Genomic DNA, 15617 nt, shown 5'->3' on the forward strand with positions numbered 1-15617 from the left:
AATATGGGAAATATCAGCATCGGTAGGTGAAACAGGCTACAACAAAGCACTTAGTATAGTGTCAGGCACATAGTAGGGATGTCACAAAGCAGTGGACCACTCCTCCCGCTCTGCTTCCTGACACAGTCACCCTCCCAAGACTACACTCCTCAGCCTGGTGTCCAAAGACATCTTCAGCCTGCAGCTCCAGCCTCACTCCCTACTCCCTAGCAGTGAATCAGCAACTCTGCCCCTCACCTCCACCAAACCCAGCCTCCAGGCCTTTGCCCCTGCAGTGAGCCTGACTCGGAGCTCCATTCCCCAAACCCCCCTCCTATTCCAGGCAACCCAGCCCTACAGGTCCAGCTGGATCAGCATGTCCAAAACCTCCCCAGACCCGGAAACCTCTCTGCACTCTGAGCCCAGCCCCTTCATTGGCTCAGAGGAACTCGGTCCTATAATTTAACATTCCATTTGATGATATTCTCCATCCTTAGCATCTTAAAAGACCAAGACAAGCTCACACGTGTGGCTCTTTTAGGGTACAGGAGGTACTTGTAGCAGCCAAGTGCCCAGTCTCTCTTCTTCTGACACCAGCACCCCAAAATTCCTTTCCAGGAGTGATCCTCTCCACAAACTGCGGTCTTGACAAGACTTTTGAACATGAGCCCTGCACACTGCCAGGCCAGGTCTGGCCACAGGGTCAAATCCCCACCAGTTAGGTCCCTTCTCTCTGGGTACATGGATTTCCAGTCTTGCAAAATTCTCAAGCTGGCTGGAGCCACCCATCCTGGTGGGGTCCCCAGAGGGCCTTGAGCAGATCTTGCTAGAAACACCACCCACCCACCCCCACCCTCCCGCCACCCCATTCCTGACCAGAGCTAGGTGGGTTCCCACCTTTTCCCAGCCAGTCCTTTGGCCCAACTTCAGATACAAGAGTTTCCTTCTGATGATTCCTTTTCTGCTGAAGTTGGCCAGACGCAATTTCTATTGCTTACGCACACGGAGCCCTGACTGATTCTCTAAAACCCCACATCACATACACTGTCACCCCTGCCCCCCCCCAGGACTGAACCCACAGACACCCAGTCCCACCAGAGGGGTTCACGAGCACCCGTTCTGCACACCCAGAGAGGCCGGGGCCTCACGCTTTCGAGAAAAGCCACACTGCCACCTGCTTGAGTAACGCAGCATCATTCCTCCCGTGTCAGCAGTCACGGCACCCGAGTGAGCCGAGATGCCAAGCAGGGGCATTGTCTCGTTTGAAATAAATAAATAAAGGCAACAATGAGACATAACTGAGCAGGCAACACATAAAGCAGGTTATTTCTGCAGATGCCAAAAATAATAATAAAGCAGCTATGGAGGATAAACGCGGTGAGCACTGATCTACAGTCAATACCCAAAAAGCAAAGGGCTTACTGCGCACCAAGAAACCACTGGACAAGGCAACCACAAAAGAGCAGTGCCTGGGAGCCACGCGCCCAGCCACAGGCCTAGATGAGGCCAAACTCAACCTCCAGGAGTGCAGGGAAGGTCTTAGCCGGGAGAGAAGGACGTGCAGACGTCAGTCCGGGAGGAAAGGGAAGAGAGCGATGTCTAAGAAGAGACTCTTTAGAAGCACCCTGAGGCTAAGTTGCCAGCATCGTCTCTCCCCCGTACCACAGGGACGGCCCTCACACTGGCCCCCCTGCCTCCGCCTCATCCCCTGGCTCTGTCCCCAGCAGCGAAGTCGGATCCTGTCATCCGATGCAACCCCAGCATCTCCTCACTCTTACCATTCTGACCTCACCTCCTGATGCCCTCCTCACTGTTTCCAGAGCAGGCCCTGACAGTCCCACCACAGGGCCTTTGCACACACTGCTCTCTGCCTGGAACCTCTTCCTCATGATGCTCACCCGTCTTGCTTCCTTCAAGTGTCTGTTTCCCCTGTCCCTGACCACTGTGGCCAAAGTCACCTTCTTCATCACTCTCTGTTCCATTTCCATTCATTGTTCTCCATAGTTCTCCCAACCTGAAACTGCATTCATCATCTGCTTACTGTGTCTCCCCCAACTAGAATGGAACTGCACGGGGGCAGGAACTTTGTCTGTTTTGCCCAGGACTGAATCCTCAGCACCTAGAACAATGGTCAGTACATAAAAGATTCATTCGTTCATTCAACCATAGCTTAGGAATGAATGAACAAATGAACACCCCTGAGAAAAAAATGCAGTGCATTCCAGGAATGATGGCTTTCTGGATGATTCATGTGGCAGGATGGTTAAAGCTTGGCCTCTGAAGACTGCGTGGGTTCCAATCCCAGCTCCATCACATTGTGGCTCCTAGGCCTGGGCTAAGTATACCCTCTCTGGGCATCAGTTTCCTCATCTGTAAAGGGGGGATAATCACAGCCCCCACCACAGTGGGCTTCAGGGAGGAATAAATGCATTAACACCTGGCAAGTCAATTAGGATGGTGCCTGACAGGCTGTCAGCGCCCAAGGTTATGACTTTTGCTTTTGCTATTGCTACTCTGCAACCAACTTTAGATAGTGGTAGAATAATCAGGAGGCCCTCTTGAATGGGATATTTGCACAGAAGAGGTCCCAGACAGTGCGTGACATGGGAACAGAAGACCCGGGTTTGAGCCAGGCTCTGCTACTCATACGCTGTACAATTTCAAGGAATGCACAACTTCTCTGCCGATTAAGTCAGGGCCAAAGTACCAGTCCCAGCCTCACGAGGCTGCTACAAGGCTCCAGATTGGATTAGGGATGTGAACGCAATTTTGAGAAGACAGGGGAGTGAATCAACACATCACATCTATTAGTCACTACATTTGCAAAGCAGCCAAAGTCAAAAAGCCAGGGTTCAGAGGTGCCATCTCCATCACAGCCACGGAGCACCCAGATGCCTTTGGAGATGTCAGCAGTGCTTTCAAAGCCTCAATTACAAGGACTGGGAGTGTCATGGAGTGTCACTGCTTCTCACATTTCGGTCACAATATCATCCAAAGGCTGAGGGTGACACTGGGGAAATTACAGTAATTACTCTGCAGGAGGGCAGGCCACGGGAAGTTGGCTGCTCTAAAACCTGGGGTGAGATTTAACTCCCTGGGAGTTGAGAGAGGTCTCAAGGGAACCTCTGCCTCGCATCCTAGGACCCGGGAAACGGTGCCCATGCCAGATGCAATGAAACCACGGCTCATCAAACCAGGCAGGCAGGAAAGCCCGGTGGGTAAGAGCACAGATGTCAGGTCAGACCAGTCAGCTCTGCCCTGCAAGGGGCCAGACATTGTCCTGAGAGACTTCACATTCCAGGGAGTGGAGACAGATCATGAATAAGTGAGTGAATCAGACATTTACAGAGAGCCGGGTGACATGTGCTACGAGGGAGCAACAATGACACTGTGTGTGGAACGGAGCCAGGGCTCTGGTCAGACCTCTTAAGACGAGAACCCTGAGCTGAGACCTAAGAGATGCTACATAGCCTACCATGGAGAGGGGCTTGGGCACGTGACCTCACTTCCCTGGGCCTTGGTTTCCTCACCTGTCAAATGGGTATGTTATCACACCAACTCCGTACGGTTATTGCAAGTGTCTGATGAGTTAATGTGTAAAAAGCACAGGGTCCTGTCTGTAGGTAGAGCTCAAGCAGGGGTGGTTTGGAGGCAAGGAGTGGGGGACAGTGCAGCCTCCGTGCCAGGCGCTCTCCTAGGCACCAGGACACCACAGTGAACTAAGGCAGATAAAAATCCCTGCCCGCGTGGAGGATACTCTTTAGTACACTTGGCCTGGACAGCCAAGTTGATATGTTTCTCTTCCTCCAGGCTCACCACACTCAGGGACCCAGAGGAGGAAGGCCAGCCCCAACCTGCTCCACGCAGCCCCAGGCCCGGTGATCCCTGCCTGCTCATCTCAGGGAAGGAAGCATCCAGCACCTCCAGTTGGTACCATCTCCCCACAAGCTGGATTCCAGCAGCATCCCTTCCAACTCCGCTCTGGCTGGAGCCCCCAACCGCCGCACAGTTGGCACCTGGGACTTGTGCATCATGGTGGCTTTACCTGGGTGGATTCTGACATCTGGTGTCTATACAGCCCCCCTACCCAGATCTGGGGGCCCCAAGTCATGTGCCATCTTGGGCCACTGGGCAGGGGCACAGACAGCCAGCGACCAGGCCATCTCCAAGGGAGGCTAAATGGAGAGATGGAAAGGGAGACACTGTAGCCTGTTAACACATCAGTTTCTGCATGAACTCCCCCTGGGGAGCCAGGCCGGCAAAGCTGGAGGAATGAGGGTCTCGAGACAAGTGGAATTTCTTTTAAAGAAATATTCAGCTATTAAAACCCAGGCTCTCAGGCCACATCAGGCATGCCAAGTGGGGCTGGCAGATCATCAACAGCGTGGGGGCGAGACAAGGAGGACGAAGCTGAACCCAATAGGCATTAGGATGAGAGATGCTGTGGAGGGGCCCCCAGGAGCTTAGACTGCTGAAGTCATAGCATCACCAACCCCACCTCCAAGGGTACCCAGGACTGGAAGCTGCCTGTCAGAACCTTGTAGCATTCCTGACCATGCCTAACAGAGCAATAGGAAGAAACACTGGGCTGGAAGTGAACCCCCACTTTTCAGGCTGACTTTATGACCAGTGCCCCCTGGCTTGCCCATTGGTATTCATCCAAGCTTTATGGAGAGCCAACTATGTGCCAGGCATGGAGCTTGAGGGTGTCTCAGCCCGAGCACTGTTGACATTTGAGGCAGGATGACTGCAGCAGGCGCCGGCCTGTGCACTGTAGGGATACAGAGCAGCTTCCCTGGCCTCTACCCACCCCTTGGGTCACACCTAAGGCCAGCCCCACCGTCAGCTGGGAACTGGACCATAGCTGTCCACCAAGGGAAGGGACCAGCCAGAGGCTTCTGCCTCCATGAAAGCACCAGCACCCCACAGCCCCCCTCCCCCCGCCCCCACCAGGGCTTCCCGAGCCCCGCTCAGCTCAACACAGAGCTGCTTTCCAACCTTTGCTATTCTTGTCTGGGATATATTATCAAAAATAATGATTATCATGATAGAAGGCACTAGATCAATCATTGTCCCAGTTAGCCCATTTAGTAAACAGGAAGCTGAGGCTCAGACCTGCTGAGTCGTCAGCCGGTAAAGCACGGAGCTCCATCACAACCCGTTTCCAGAGGGCCAACCCCTGTTTTCCGAGGGCGGAAGCCCCCACTGCACACTCACAAAACCTGTCAGCCCCAAGGCTCCCAACCGCTCATCCTTTTTTGCAGGGGGAAGGAATGGGGGAGAAAAGACTAAGGAACATTTTGCCATAAGCCTTCCCCTGCCCCAGGTGCCAGCAAAAACTCAGAAATCCTGGGAACCCTCTCATGGTGAGGGCCTGCGGCTAAGGAGGAACAGGGTGGGGAAAACGTAAAGAGCTGCTTACAAAGGCTGTTGAGCCAGCAGGGGGATCTGCAGCCCTCCAGTTCGTCAGAACCTCCTCCCAGGCTGGAGGCAGGGGACACAGGGAGGGGCTGAGGGTCCCACAGAAGTGGGGAAGGGGGTTGAGGGACCCACTCCACCCTGAGTTTGAGATGGGAAAGCCATGGAGGTCACATATTATGACTAAGAGGGAACCAGGGATGCCAGCACCTCCGGGGAGCCTTTCTAAAGACCACACTACCCCGTCACTTGACTGTACAGTCTGAAAGCGAGGTCACAGGAGCAGTGGGCCAGCTCGGGGCCAACACAGGGGTGCATCAACACAGCCCCCACACACTCCCACTCCCCAGCCCACCTGGTTTTAAACAACATGAAACCCAGAGAGAATGAACCCCTCAGCACGATAGAAGCCATCCAAAGACAGAAATTCCATAGCTGTCCCAGAGCCCACAGTGTCTGGGGACCCACAGGCCAGGCTCTTTCATTGCAGGATGAAATGAAAATTCCCAGAGACCTAGACCACTCTGGCCCAAAGGTCTCAGTCCAAGAGACATCAACTTGCCGCAGCGAGCCAAGCGCTTCCCCACCGCTTTTCCTAGCCTGGCCCCAAAAGGCGAACGAGGAATCAGAGGCCTGGGGTCCCCCTCTCTCACACACACTCATTCCATTATTGCCCAGGCCCCACCAGGCAGCCCTACCACCCCAACGGACGCAGAGGAAAACTGAGTCCCCGGGAGGCCACGCAGAAAGCGCCAGAGCTGGGAGCCCCTCCACTGCCACCTGGAGCCCACAGCTCGGGAGTCACCGGGGAACAAGGCCTGGAGGGGGCACCAAGGAGAAGGCCACCCACACAGGCCACCTGACCAGAGAAGCTCGGTTTTTCCTGCAGCCCCACCACAAACGCCGGCCCCTGGGCTCCTGCCTGCAGCCCAACCCCCTGGGGTTTGATATTGGGGACCAGGGGCTCCAGACAGTGCACAACCACTGCCAAACAGTCACACTCAAGCTGCCTCGCCGACAGAAAGGGACCCACGGTGAGACCTACCTGCCCGGAGGTGAGCCAGGGCCTCAGGAAGACTGAATTCCGACGGCTCCCAGCCCAGGTGTGAGCCTTTTAACAGCTAACTCCACGGTCTGAAAGCGTGGCCACAGCACCTGGGCCTCTAGTTTTAAATGGCCCAGGGGGTGGGGCCTGGTCTGTGCTTGATGGGGCGGTGGTCAGGGGAGGAACGGAAAGTAGCCATCCTTCCTTTCCGCATGGACCAGCGACAAGACCCCTGGCCTAGCAGTCAGTGGACCTGCCACAAATTTGCTGCAGGACCTCAGAGTCTCAGGCCCCGGAGCCCTACATTTGAAGGCTCGGACTCCCTGGGATGGGGTTATTCGTCTCCACCCTGGGTCCTGGGAACTCAGTTATGCCGGACTCCAGGCAGAATTTCCAGCACCAACCATCTCGCGGCTCTCCCCAGCCACCAGGAGGCCACACTTGCTCCCAAGTGGTCTTGTTCTCAGTATCTTGAGTAAGGTGAAGGTTAGGGGTTGGCCTTTTAAAGCCACATTCCTCCAAGAAAGCAGGACCATCTGGGATCCAGGTGACCTCAGGTGAGCACATGGACCCCCGAGACCTTCCCACCTGAGATGAGGAGAAACCCACGATGTGATCTCCTTCCCTAGATGCTGGACGCATTAGAGCTAAGTCATGCGTTAAGAACAGGGCCGGGCGCGACGGCTCACGCCTGTAATCCCAGCACTTTGGAAGGTTGAGGAGGGCGGACCACCTGAGGTAAGGAGTTCGAGACAAGCCTGGCCAACATGGTGAAACCCCGTCTCTACTAAAAATACAAAAATTAGCTGGGCATGGTGATGGGCGCCTGTAATCCCAGCTACTTGGGAGGCTGAGGCAGGAGAATCACTTGAACCCAAGAGGCAGAGGTTGCAGTGAGCTAAGATCGCACTACTGCACTCCAGTCTAGGTGAAACAGCGAGACTCCCAAAAAAAAAAACAAAACAAGGTTGGGCCCACATACCCAAAAGCCTGCCTTCCCCGTGTTCCTTTGGTAATTAATTGTCCCACTTTAAAGTCGAAGCTATGGAGGCCCAGCAAGGTTACCTGGGCGGATCACACAAAGTCTGTGCCAACAAGAGCCTGGCCCAGGGAGACCACTGCCTGCATCCAGTAAGCAGCCCAGCTCAGTCCCCAGAGGTAGAAGGGAGGGAAGCAGGTAAAGCAGAAACATGCATTTATTAAGTCACTGCTGCATGCCAGGCACTGCGCTAGGCCCTTTTGCATCTAAGTTCTTTCTAAATGTCACAATGGCCAAGCACAATGGCTCACACCCGTAATCCCAGCACTTTAGGAGGCCAGGAGGGCTGCTTGAGCCCAGGAGTTTGAGACCAGCCTGGACAACATAGCAAGACCTTGTCTTTACCAAAAAAAAAAAAAAAAAGCCACAATGACCCCTGTCCCCGAGTTTGCATAGGGTAGCTCCTCTTTCCTCCCTCTGCAGTGAAGCACCCACCCCCACCAGCCTGGCCACATTCTGGGCCCAGACGGGGATAGGGACCTGGCTCCCTCCAATAAGGACTTGTGCTACCTTATTTAAAAGTCACCGCCGTACATAATTAGAGGCACTTACCCCCTCGGATCCATCTTTCTCCTCAGATCAGTTTTATGGCCAGTAATAACTCTCGTAAATTCTTCAACAGATGGAAATTTCATTTGACTAATCATGGCCGCTTGACTTGCTGAGGCACAGCAGCTCAGGGCTTGGACAGGCAAGATGCCAGCTGGGGTGACTGTCAGGGGGCTGGGCAAAGTGCCCAGAACCCAAGGCCATCTTGTCCACCCACTCCTCTGAGGGATGCCACAAGGCATCAGAAAGTGTCCGGCACTGCACAGCAACGGGCAGCTGTGCCCCACCTTCTGGGTCCAGAGATGTCTCTGAGCAGGGCACCAAGACCCTTTGCCACCCCCCTTGGCTCTTGGACTGTGAACACATAATGGTTAGCACCAGGGGAAGCTAGGACATCCTGCCTGAAACACCTAAAAATGGCAGTCCTGTTGGCTGCCACCACTGTGCATCTGCTCCATGACAGCCCCATGCCAAGTGCCCCTCATGCATCATCCCACTCAGTCCTGCAAACGATCCTATGCACGCCTGTGAAAAACCCATTTCACAGATTAGGAAAAAGACGATGGAGCAAAGTCCCACGCCAAGTCACCAGTTTGAGCTGCCACCCTCATCTGGGGAATTGAAGACTGGCATCTCCCCTCCCATTCACTCCTTCTAAGATCCACATCGAATCCATCAGTGTTACTGAAAACAGACCCACAAAACTTCCAGCAGCTCCTCAGCACCCTCTAGACAAATTGAAAGCCCTGTGGTCTGGCCTTCCCAAAGGAACCTCATTCGAGGTATTTATCCAAGAGATATGAAAACATATCACATAAAAAAGCCCATCCACTCAAGAATACACGTCATAGATTATTCCTAATAGCCCCAAATTGGAAATGTCCACAGGAAAACTGTGGACAAACTGGCCAGTATGCACAATGGGCATCACTCTGCAAGCTATTAGGAGGGGGAAGCTGTGCAGTCATTTGAATAGGTAAGTTTCATATAAAGGATTATTAACCATAATGGGAGGTGGAATTAACAAGAAACTGGCTAGAAAGAAGGAAAGGGAACTCTGAAGAATATAGGTTTAGGAGACAAAAGGAGCAGCTGCTGCCCCCCAGGGCTGAAGGAGACCCTCAGAAGCAAGAGTCCCCCACCCCACCCAGTGCTGAGCTAGAGTATCAAGCAAACGCACCTTCTCTAGGGCTGACATCCAGCCCTCAGGGAAGAGGCTTCTATTCCAGTGCTATGGCAAAGCCCCTAAAGAACAGCTCTTCAACCTGAGCTGAGAGAGTGCCCAAGGAGGAGCCTCCACCCAGAAACAAGCATCCTCCCACAAACACCCCTGAGGGCTGATATCCAGGCCTTGCTGAAGAGGGTATGGCTGTGCCTCACTACATGGGGGGAAAAAAAGTTGGTCTGGTGCACACCAGCAGAACTCGCAAGAAAGCCAACCTGTAGAACTTACCAGAAGTCTGCTCTGCAGGGTGCCACAAAAGCTGCTTACAGAAGGTGCCTCACCAGAGGCACCCACTACAAAACTGCCTAAAATAAGGTGCTGCTGGCCTCTGCTGAGCACCGCAGCCGCCAGCACTGAGTGGCTGCACGTGCTGCAGGAGCAGGCCCTGTGAGCACGTGGCAACCAGGAAGTAGAAGGTCCCTGCTGCAGAGGCTCCCAGGCGCCCTCTACTGGCAAAGCCCAGCTTGCTGCCTGGACAGGGAGAAAATTTAAAGGGCCCAGATCCATTTTCACCAGGCAGGCAAGAAGGGTGATTGGACATAGAAAAACAATAATTGATAACAGAAAACCCCATCTCTTTGACTACTTAGCTTCCATATGAATCCTCCTGCACACCACTGAAGTCCTGTACAACAACACAACTGCGTATTTCTATCTAAGAAGACGCAGCTATCATTCTTACAAGTTCTCACTCACTCCCCAAAACAAGGAGACTAATAGGCCCAGGAGTCGTCGTGGACTATATTTATTATGACCTAAACACCAATCACAGTTCCATGGAACATTCTGTCACCTAAAGACTATAAAGTCGACTCCCAAAAACTTGCTTATAAAACAAAAATGGGAAGAAGAGAGAAGAAAATGGATAATTACCAAGTGTGCTCACTCTAATTGTTTATTCAGGAGCTCAGAAAATAACTTCGGGGTGGGCATGGACCAAGCAAATCTACTGTGAGTCACACTACAGCTAAGACTCTATCCCTGATCATCACAAGCCCCACTTTGACTTATGAGCCAGAGTGGCATTTTAGATCCCCAGGAACCAGCATCAGTTCAGAGTGAGTGCCAAGCAACTCCAGAACTGTCTGGGTATGTCCATTTCCCCATTATTTTGGTAAATGGTCACAGGTCCCTTTGGAGGAAGGTTTGGAGGAAGATTTACAATAAGTATTTATGGCAATGATGCAGGCTCCTTCCTCAAGGGAACCTGGCCACCCAGGGATTCTGGGTCTGTGAATTGACTTAGGGTCTGGAAACTGGATGAGAAGCCATGACTATCAATTGCCAGGTTTTGGCAACCGGGCCTAGAACTTTCTATCACATATAAAAATACATGAAATAATACTCTAGTAGGCTGCCCGCTTATTTCATTCCCAAAGACACTCTGATCAATTCACCACCACTAGAAATCCCTACAGGCAAAGGCATTCTACCTGCCCATACATTCCTGCTACCCTTTCCAGTGTGTGCCCACCTTGTCCTTGACAGTGAAGTGCTGCCCCTGGGTCTCTGCTACTCCAGGACCCCCTTATCCCCACTGAAATCAGGGAGCCCGTCTCAATGGAGGCAGCCTCTATATTCACAGTGGCCTACAAAAGAGAGCAGACACCATGCATTTCAAGGACAAAGGGGCTCCCTCACTAATGGATCTCTCTATGTCTCTGTCTTTGGGTCCTTCTTGTGGAACACAGGTGGTGGCAGCAGGGGAGTGCAGATTAGACATGATACATGCAGTCCAACATTGCGGTCTCCCCAAGCCTTTGGATTCCCTCTTCCACATCATGACATCACAACCCTCATTAACTGCAGGTTACTGTCAAGTCCAAGTTTCAGTCAACCAACCAAGCTGTTAGAGCCACCTCCAGCTGCAGAAGCTGACAGCCAAATTCAGAACCTCTAATGAGTGTGCCCCTATCAATGCATCCAGCCCAGTCTAGTGTTACATTCTGCCTTCCTGGATCTAAAACCCTTAGAATCCACTCCCATACACGTCACCAGTCTTGTCGTTCTTTTTCTGTTTCCTCCTAGGTCCGTGTATACCCGTCACCGTGGAACATGCTGAGATCTGACTACAGCTAGGGGCTACTGACAACAGCAGGTGGCTGTGACGAGTCTTGAGAATGGCATCTGCTCCAGCCGAGATTATCACAGGGTTTCTTAACAGAGGAAGAGCAGTCTCCTCCGGCACTGCGGAGGGCAAGGTATTTCCACTTGATGGGGGGTTGCGGGAGTGGGGGGGGGCTCAGAGTGACTTGCAGTTTAGATTGTCAGTTTCGTCAGAGTCCAACAAATGTCCCCACTCCATGTTTCAGGACCCCATTCTTTCACGATTCATGCCCTAATTTGTCCAGATGTGATTCCAACTGTTGTCATAATTCAGCAACCAGCACAATTAAATTTTTTGTTTGATTTTCAGCAGTCTCAGCCTTGTGGCTGCAAGAAATAAGAACTTCCTTAAGGGCTGCCATGGAAGCTGTCTGATTCTCAGACTGTGGCTCCAGGGAAGAGTTAATGGACCTGGGCTTGTCATTTTCTATGTCATTATCTACACATTTTTCAAATTCTTATTATATTATTATTTTTTAGAGCTAGGGTCTTGCTCTGTCACCTGGCTAGAGTGCGACGGTGCAATCATAGCTTACCGCAGCCTCAAACCCCTGGGCTCAAGCAATCCGCCTGCCGCAGCCTCCCAAAGTGTTGGGATTAAAGGCCTGAGCCGCCATGCCTGTGCCCGGCCTGCTTATATATGTTTTAAATAGAGCATAGTATCTGGTTCCTTGAAGACAGGAGCCCTCAAAAGGATCCATCCCACCCCACGGTTCTCACAGTCCTCATTGTGGCCACACAGTCAAGTGCAGCATCACTCTGGCTCCCAACACACGTGCCTCAGGTGGCATTTTGTCTTAACCACAAATGATAGACTGATTAATTTTAACGTCACCACATGCCTTGGGTAACTAGCACCCCATTTCCCATTGGCAAGGAACTTGACACTATACTCAAGCCCAAAGTCACCAGAAAACCACTCCCAAAATGGTACCTCTGTGGTTCCATCTCCTGATACCTATTCCTGACACCAATTCTGTATCAGTTTGGGTCCAGTCAAGAGAAGAAAACCATACAGTGATTTTTACAGGGAAAGTTTCATATGAAGAATTATTAACTTATAATAGAGAACTGAATTAACAAGAAATTGACTGATAAGGAGTAAAGAGAATGATAATTAATACAGAAACAGCAGACGCAAGGAGCGACCACAACCCACAGAGCTGAGATGGAGTCTCCAAGGACCAGACCCCATCCAGAGCTGTGAAAAACAACCCCCTGCTAAGAATCCCCCACACCAGAGCTGGATAAAGCCCTCAAGGAAGAACCCCTCTAGGCCAAGGTAGAGTCCCCAAGATAGAGCCCCTGGGAGCTTTCATAGGATCCCCAAAGATAAGTCCCCCACCAGAGATTTAAAAAAAAGTTCCCAAGAAGAGGCCCCCAGGGCTGAGGCACAGCTCCTGGGAAGAGCCCCTATTCAAGGGATAAGATAGAGCCCCACAGAAGAGCTCCCAGAGCTACCAAGGAAGGGCCCCCCCTACCCACGGCTGTGATTGATCTCCCAAGGAAGAGTCCCCTCCTAGGGCTGAAATAAAGTCCACAAAGAAAAAGCCCCTGAGGGCTGTGGTAGAGTCCCAAAGAGACACCCCCCTGCCACTTGTGACAGAGAAAATGTCCTCAAAAAAAGAGCCCTCCCAGGGCTGAGGTGGAGCCCCCAAGGAACAGCCCCCCACCCCAGGACTGAAATAGAGCCCCAAAAAGAGACCCCCACATCAGGCTGAGATAGACACCTCAAGAAAGAGCCCCTCACCCCAGGGAAGGGACCCTCCACCAGGCTGAGATAACCCCCCCTGCAGGCAGTGCCCCCACAAGGGGCTAAGCCAGGGCCCCCAAGGAAGGGCCCCCAGCCCCACACATGTGGCTGAGGTACAGCCGCTATGGAAGTCTCCTCCGAAAGCTAAAATCAAGTCCCTAAGGAAAAGCCCTTGGGCTGAGGTAGAGCCTGTCACTCCCCACCCCCACAAAGAAGTGCCCCCCACACACACCCTTGGGGACTGACAGCCAGGCCTTGCTTAAGAGGGCATGGCTGTGCCACAGGAAGGAAAAAAAAAAAAAAAAAACCATCAGGGGCCACAACCAGCCAAAGTTAGAAATTCAACTTTTAGAACGTACCAGAAATCTGCCCTGTAAGATGCCACAAAAGCTGCTCTCAGAAGCAGTGTCTCACAAGAGGCACCCACTGCAAAACAACTTGAAAGGGGTGCTGTGGGAGCTGCCGACCTCAGCTGCACACTGCAAGCGCCTGCACGAGAGCGGCTGCACGTGGTGCCGCAGCCTACGCTGTGAGCACGTGGCAAGCAGGAAGCGGAACCTCCCCGCTGCTGGGGCTCCCCAGCGCCCTCTACTGGCAAAGCCCAGCACGCCTGCTGGCCAGGGAGAAAATTTAAAGGGCCCAGATCCATTTTTACCAAGCAGGCAAGACGGGTGAATGTGGAGCGGAAAGGCAATAATTTGACAACCAGCAACAATGAAATATCAGCAGTGAAAAAGAAAATAACTACCAATACATAAAACAACATGCATTAATCATATACATATTATACTGAGTAAAAGAAACCAGACACAAAGCAGCACAATCTGTAAGTTTCCATTTATATTATGCACAAAAGTTCTCTGAAAAGAAATTTGGAGGAAAGAGACTTTAGTACAGAAAACAGTTTGCAAACTTGGAGATGCACCCTCCACTGGAAAATGAAGGGGAGTTCCCAAGAATGAGGGGAAGGATCAGGTTTTGCGGCAAAGTTTCCTGCCCAGGTTCCCAATCAGATCAAGTTGTGCAAATGAAGGATTGAAATTTGCTTAGTTCTGATTGGTCAATACAGCTGAGCTCTCATTGGTTGATATAGCCAAGCCCTGATTGGTTTATACACTTGAGCCCTGATTGGTTGGTTCAGGTGAGCTGAGATAGTACCAAAGATAAAAAGGTGCAGGTTTTCGGGGGATGTCAGGGTACTTGTGTGAACCATAGTCAGCAAGTGGCTGCTTCACTCTATTTTAAATTTAGGCCCACTTAGCCATTCTTATTTGGGGGGGGTTAGTATATATTTATTTTGTAGAGAACAGGGTCTTGGTATGTTGCCCAGTCTGGTCTTAAACTCAGGGGCTCAAGTGATCCGCCCACCTTGGTCCACCAAAGTGATGGGATTACAGGCAAGAACAATGGAGCCTAGCCCACTTAGCCACTCTGGATCCATCTTGAAGGTCTGGCTCTTTCAGGTTCTCATTTGTTCACAATATGAAGTTCAAGAACAGGCAAAGCAACCTACAGTGACAGAAATTTAAAAAAAAACAGGTGGAAACGGGTGTATTTTGCTGGAAGTGGGCACAGTGGAATTTTCTAGGGCAATGGAAATACTGTCTATTGCAATTGGGGTGCTGTATACATTTGTAAAAATTCATCATACTGGACACTAAGATCTGTGTGTTGCATTGTAGATAAATTATACCTCAATTTTTAAAACTTAGCCCCCAAACTTGGTTTCAAATCTAGTCACTGTGTACTACCTGTACACAGTGGGTGATATGGTTTGGCTTTATGTCCCCACCCAAATCTCACCTTGAATTTTAATAATCCCCACGTGTCAAGGGTGGGGCCAGGTGGAGATCATTGAATCATGGGGGCTGTTTGCCCCATGCTGTTCTCATGATAGTAAATAAGTCTCACGAGATCTGGTGGTTTTATAAATGGGAGTTCCCCTACACAAGCTTTTTGCCTGCCACCATGTAAGATGTGACTTTGCCCCTCCTTTGCCTTCCACCTTGATTGTGAGGCCTCCCCAGCCATGTGGAACTGTGAGTCCATTAAATCTCTTTCCTTTATAAATTACCCAGCTTTGAGTATGTCTTTATTAGCAGCATGAGAACAGACTAATACAGTGGGTAAACAAATATTGTTGAATAAATAAATGGACACGTGAATCATACATTCTTTTTGCTCTCCTCACATCAAATTTCTGATGGTTCTCCCAAATTACTAAGCTATTGGCCTGCTTTTCTGGGCTCCCGTAGTCCTCTCCTCTTAGTCCAGTTGCAGCTTTTATTACACCAATGTTAGCTTCAGAGAGGCAAAAATCTCTGGTTCTACCAGAGAACCCAGCATGCCTTGAGTGCTCTGTGCCTGACACTCTTTTCAGAACTCTCATAGGACGATAATCTATGTAGTAGTTACTCCTATCATCCCCATTTTACAGATGAAGAAGCTGAAGTATAGTTTGTCCTAGGGCCCACACTCTTCATCACTTTGGAAGTCAGACCAT

The 15617-nt window shown here is 51.4% G+C and overlaps 1 protein-coding gene across 2 annotated transcripts in view; it reads right to left on the reverse strand.

Annotated features, from left to right (window-relative positions):
• ACTL8 (actin like 8) overlaps nt 1-13684 on the reverse strand; it is a 74884-nt gene extending 61200 nt beyond the window's left edge. Inside the window, exon 1 of one of the 2 annotated variants that reach the window (XM_055261952.2) lies at nt 13474-13684. The gene's annotated coding sequence lies outside the window, so the exon portion shown is untranslated. Of the gene's footprint in view, nt 1-9483; nt 9671-13473 lie in introns of those variants that run through there. The other variant, XM_055261951.2, reaches the window with a different exon arrangement.
• Nucleotides 13685-15617: the final 1933 nt, after the last annotated feature.

The sequence above is a fragment of the Symphalangus syndactylus genome, chromosome 22, assembly GCF_028878055.3.
Source record: "Symphalangus syndactylus isolate Jambi chromosome 22, NHGRI_mSymSyn1-v2.1_pri, whole genome shotgun sequence".
NCBI classification, from domain to species: Eukaryota; Metazoa; Chordata; class Mammalia; order Primates; family Hylobatidae; genus Symphalangus; species Symphalangus syndactylus.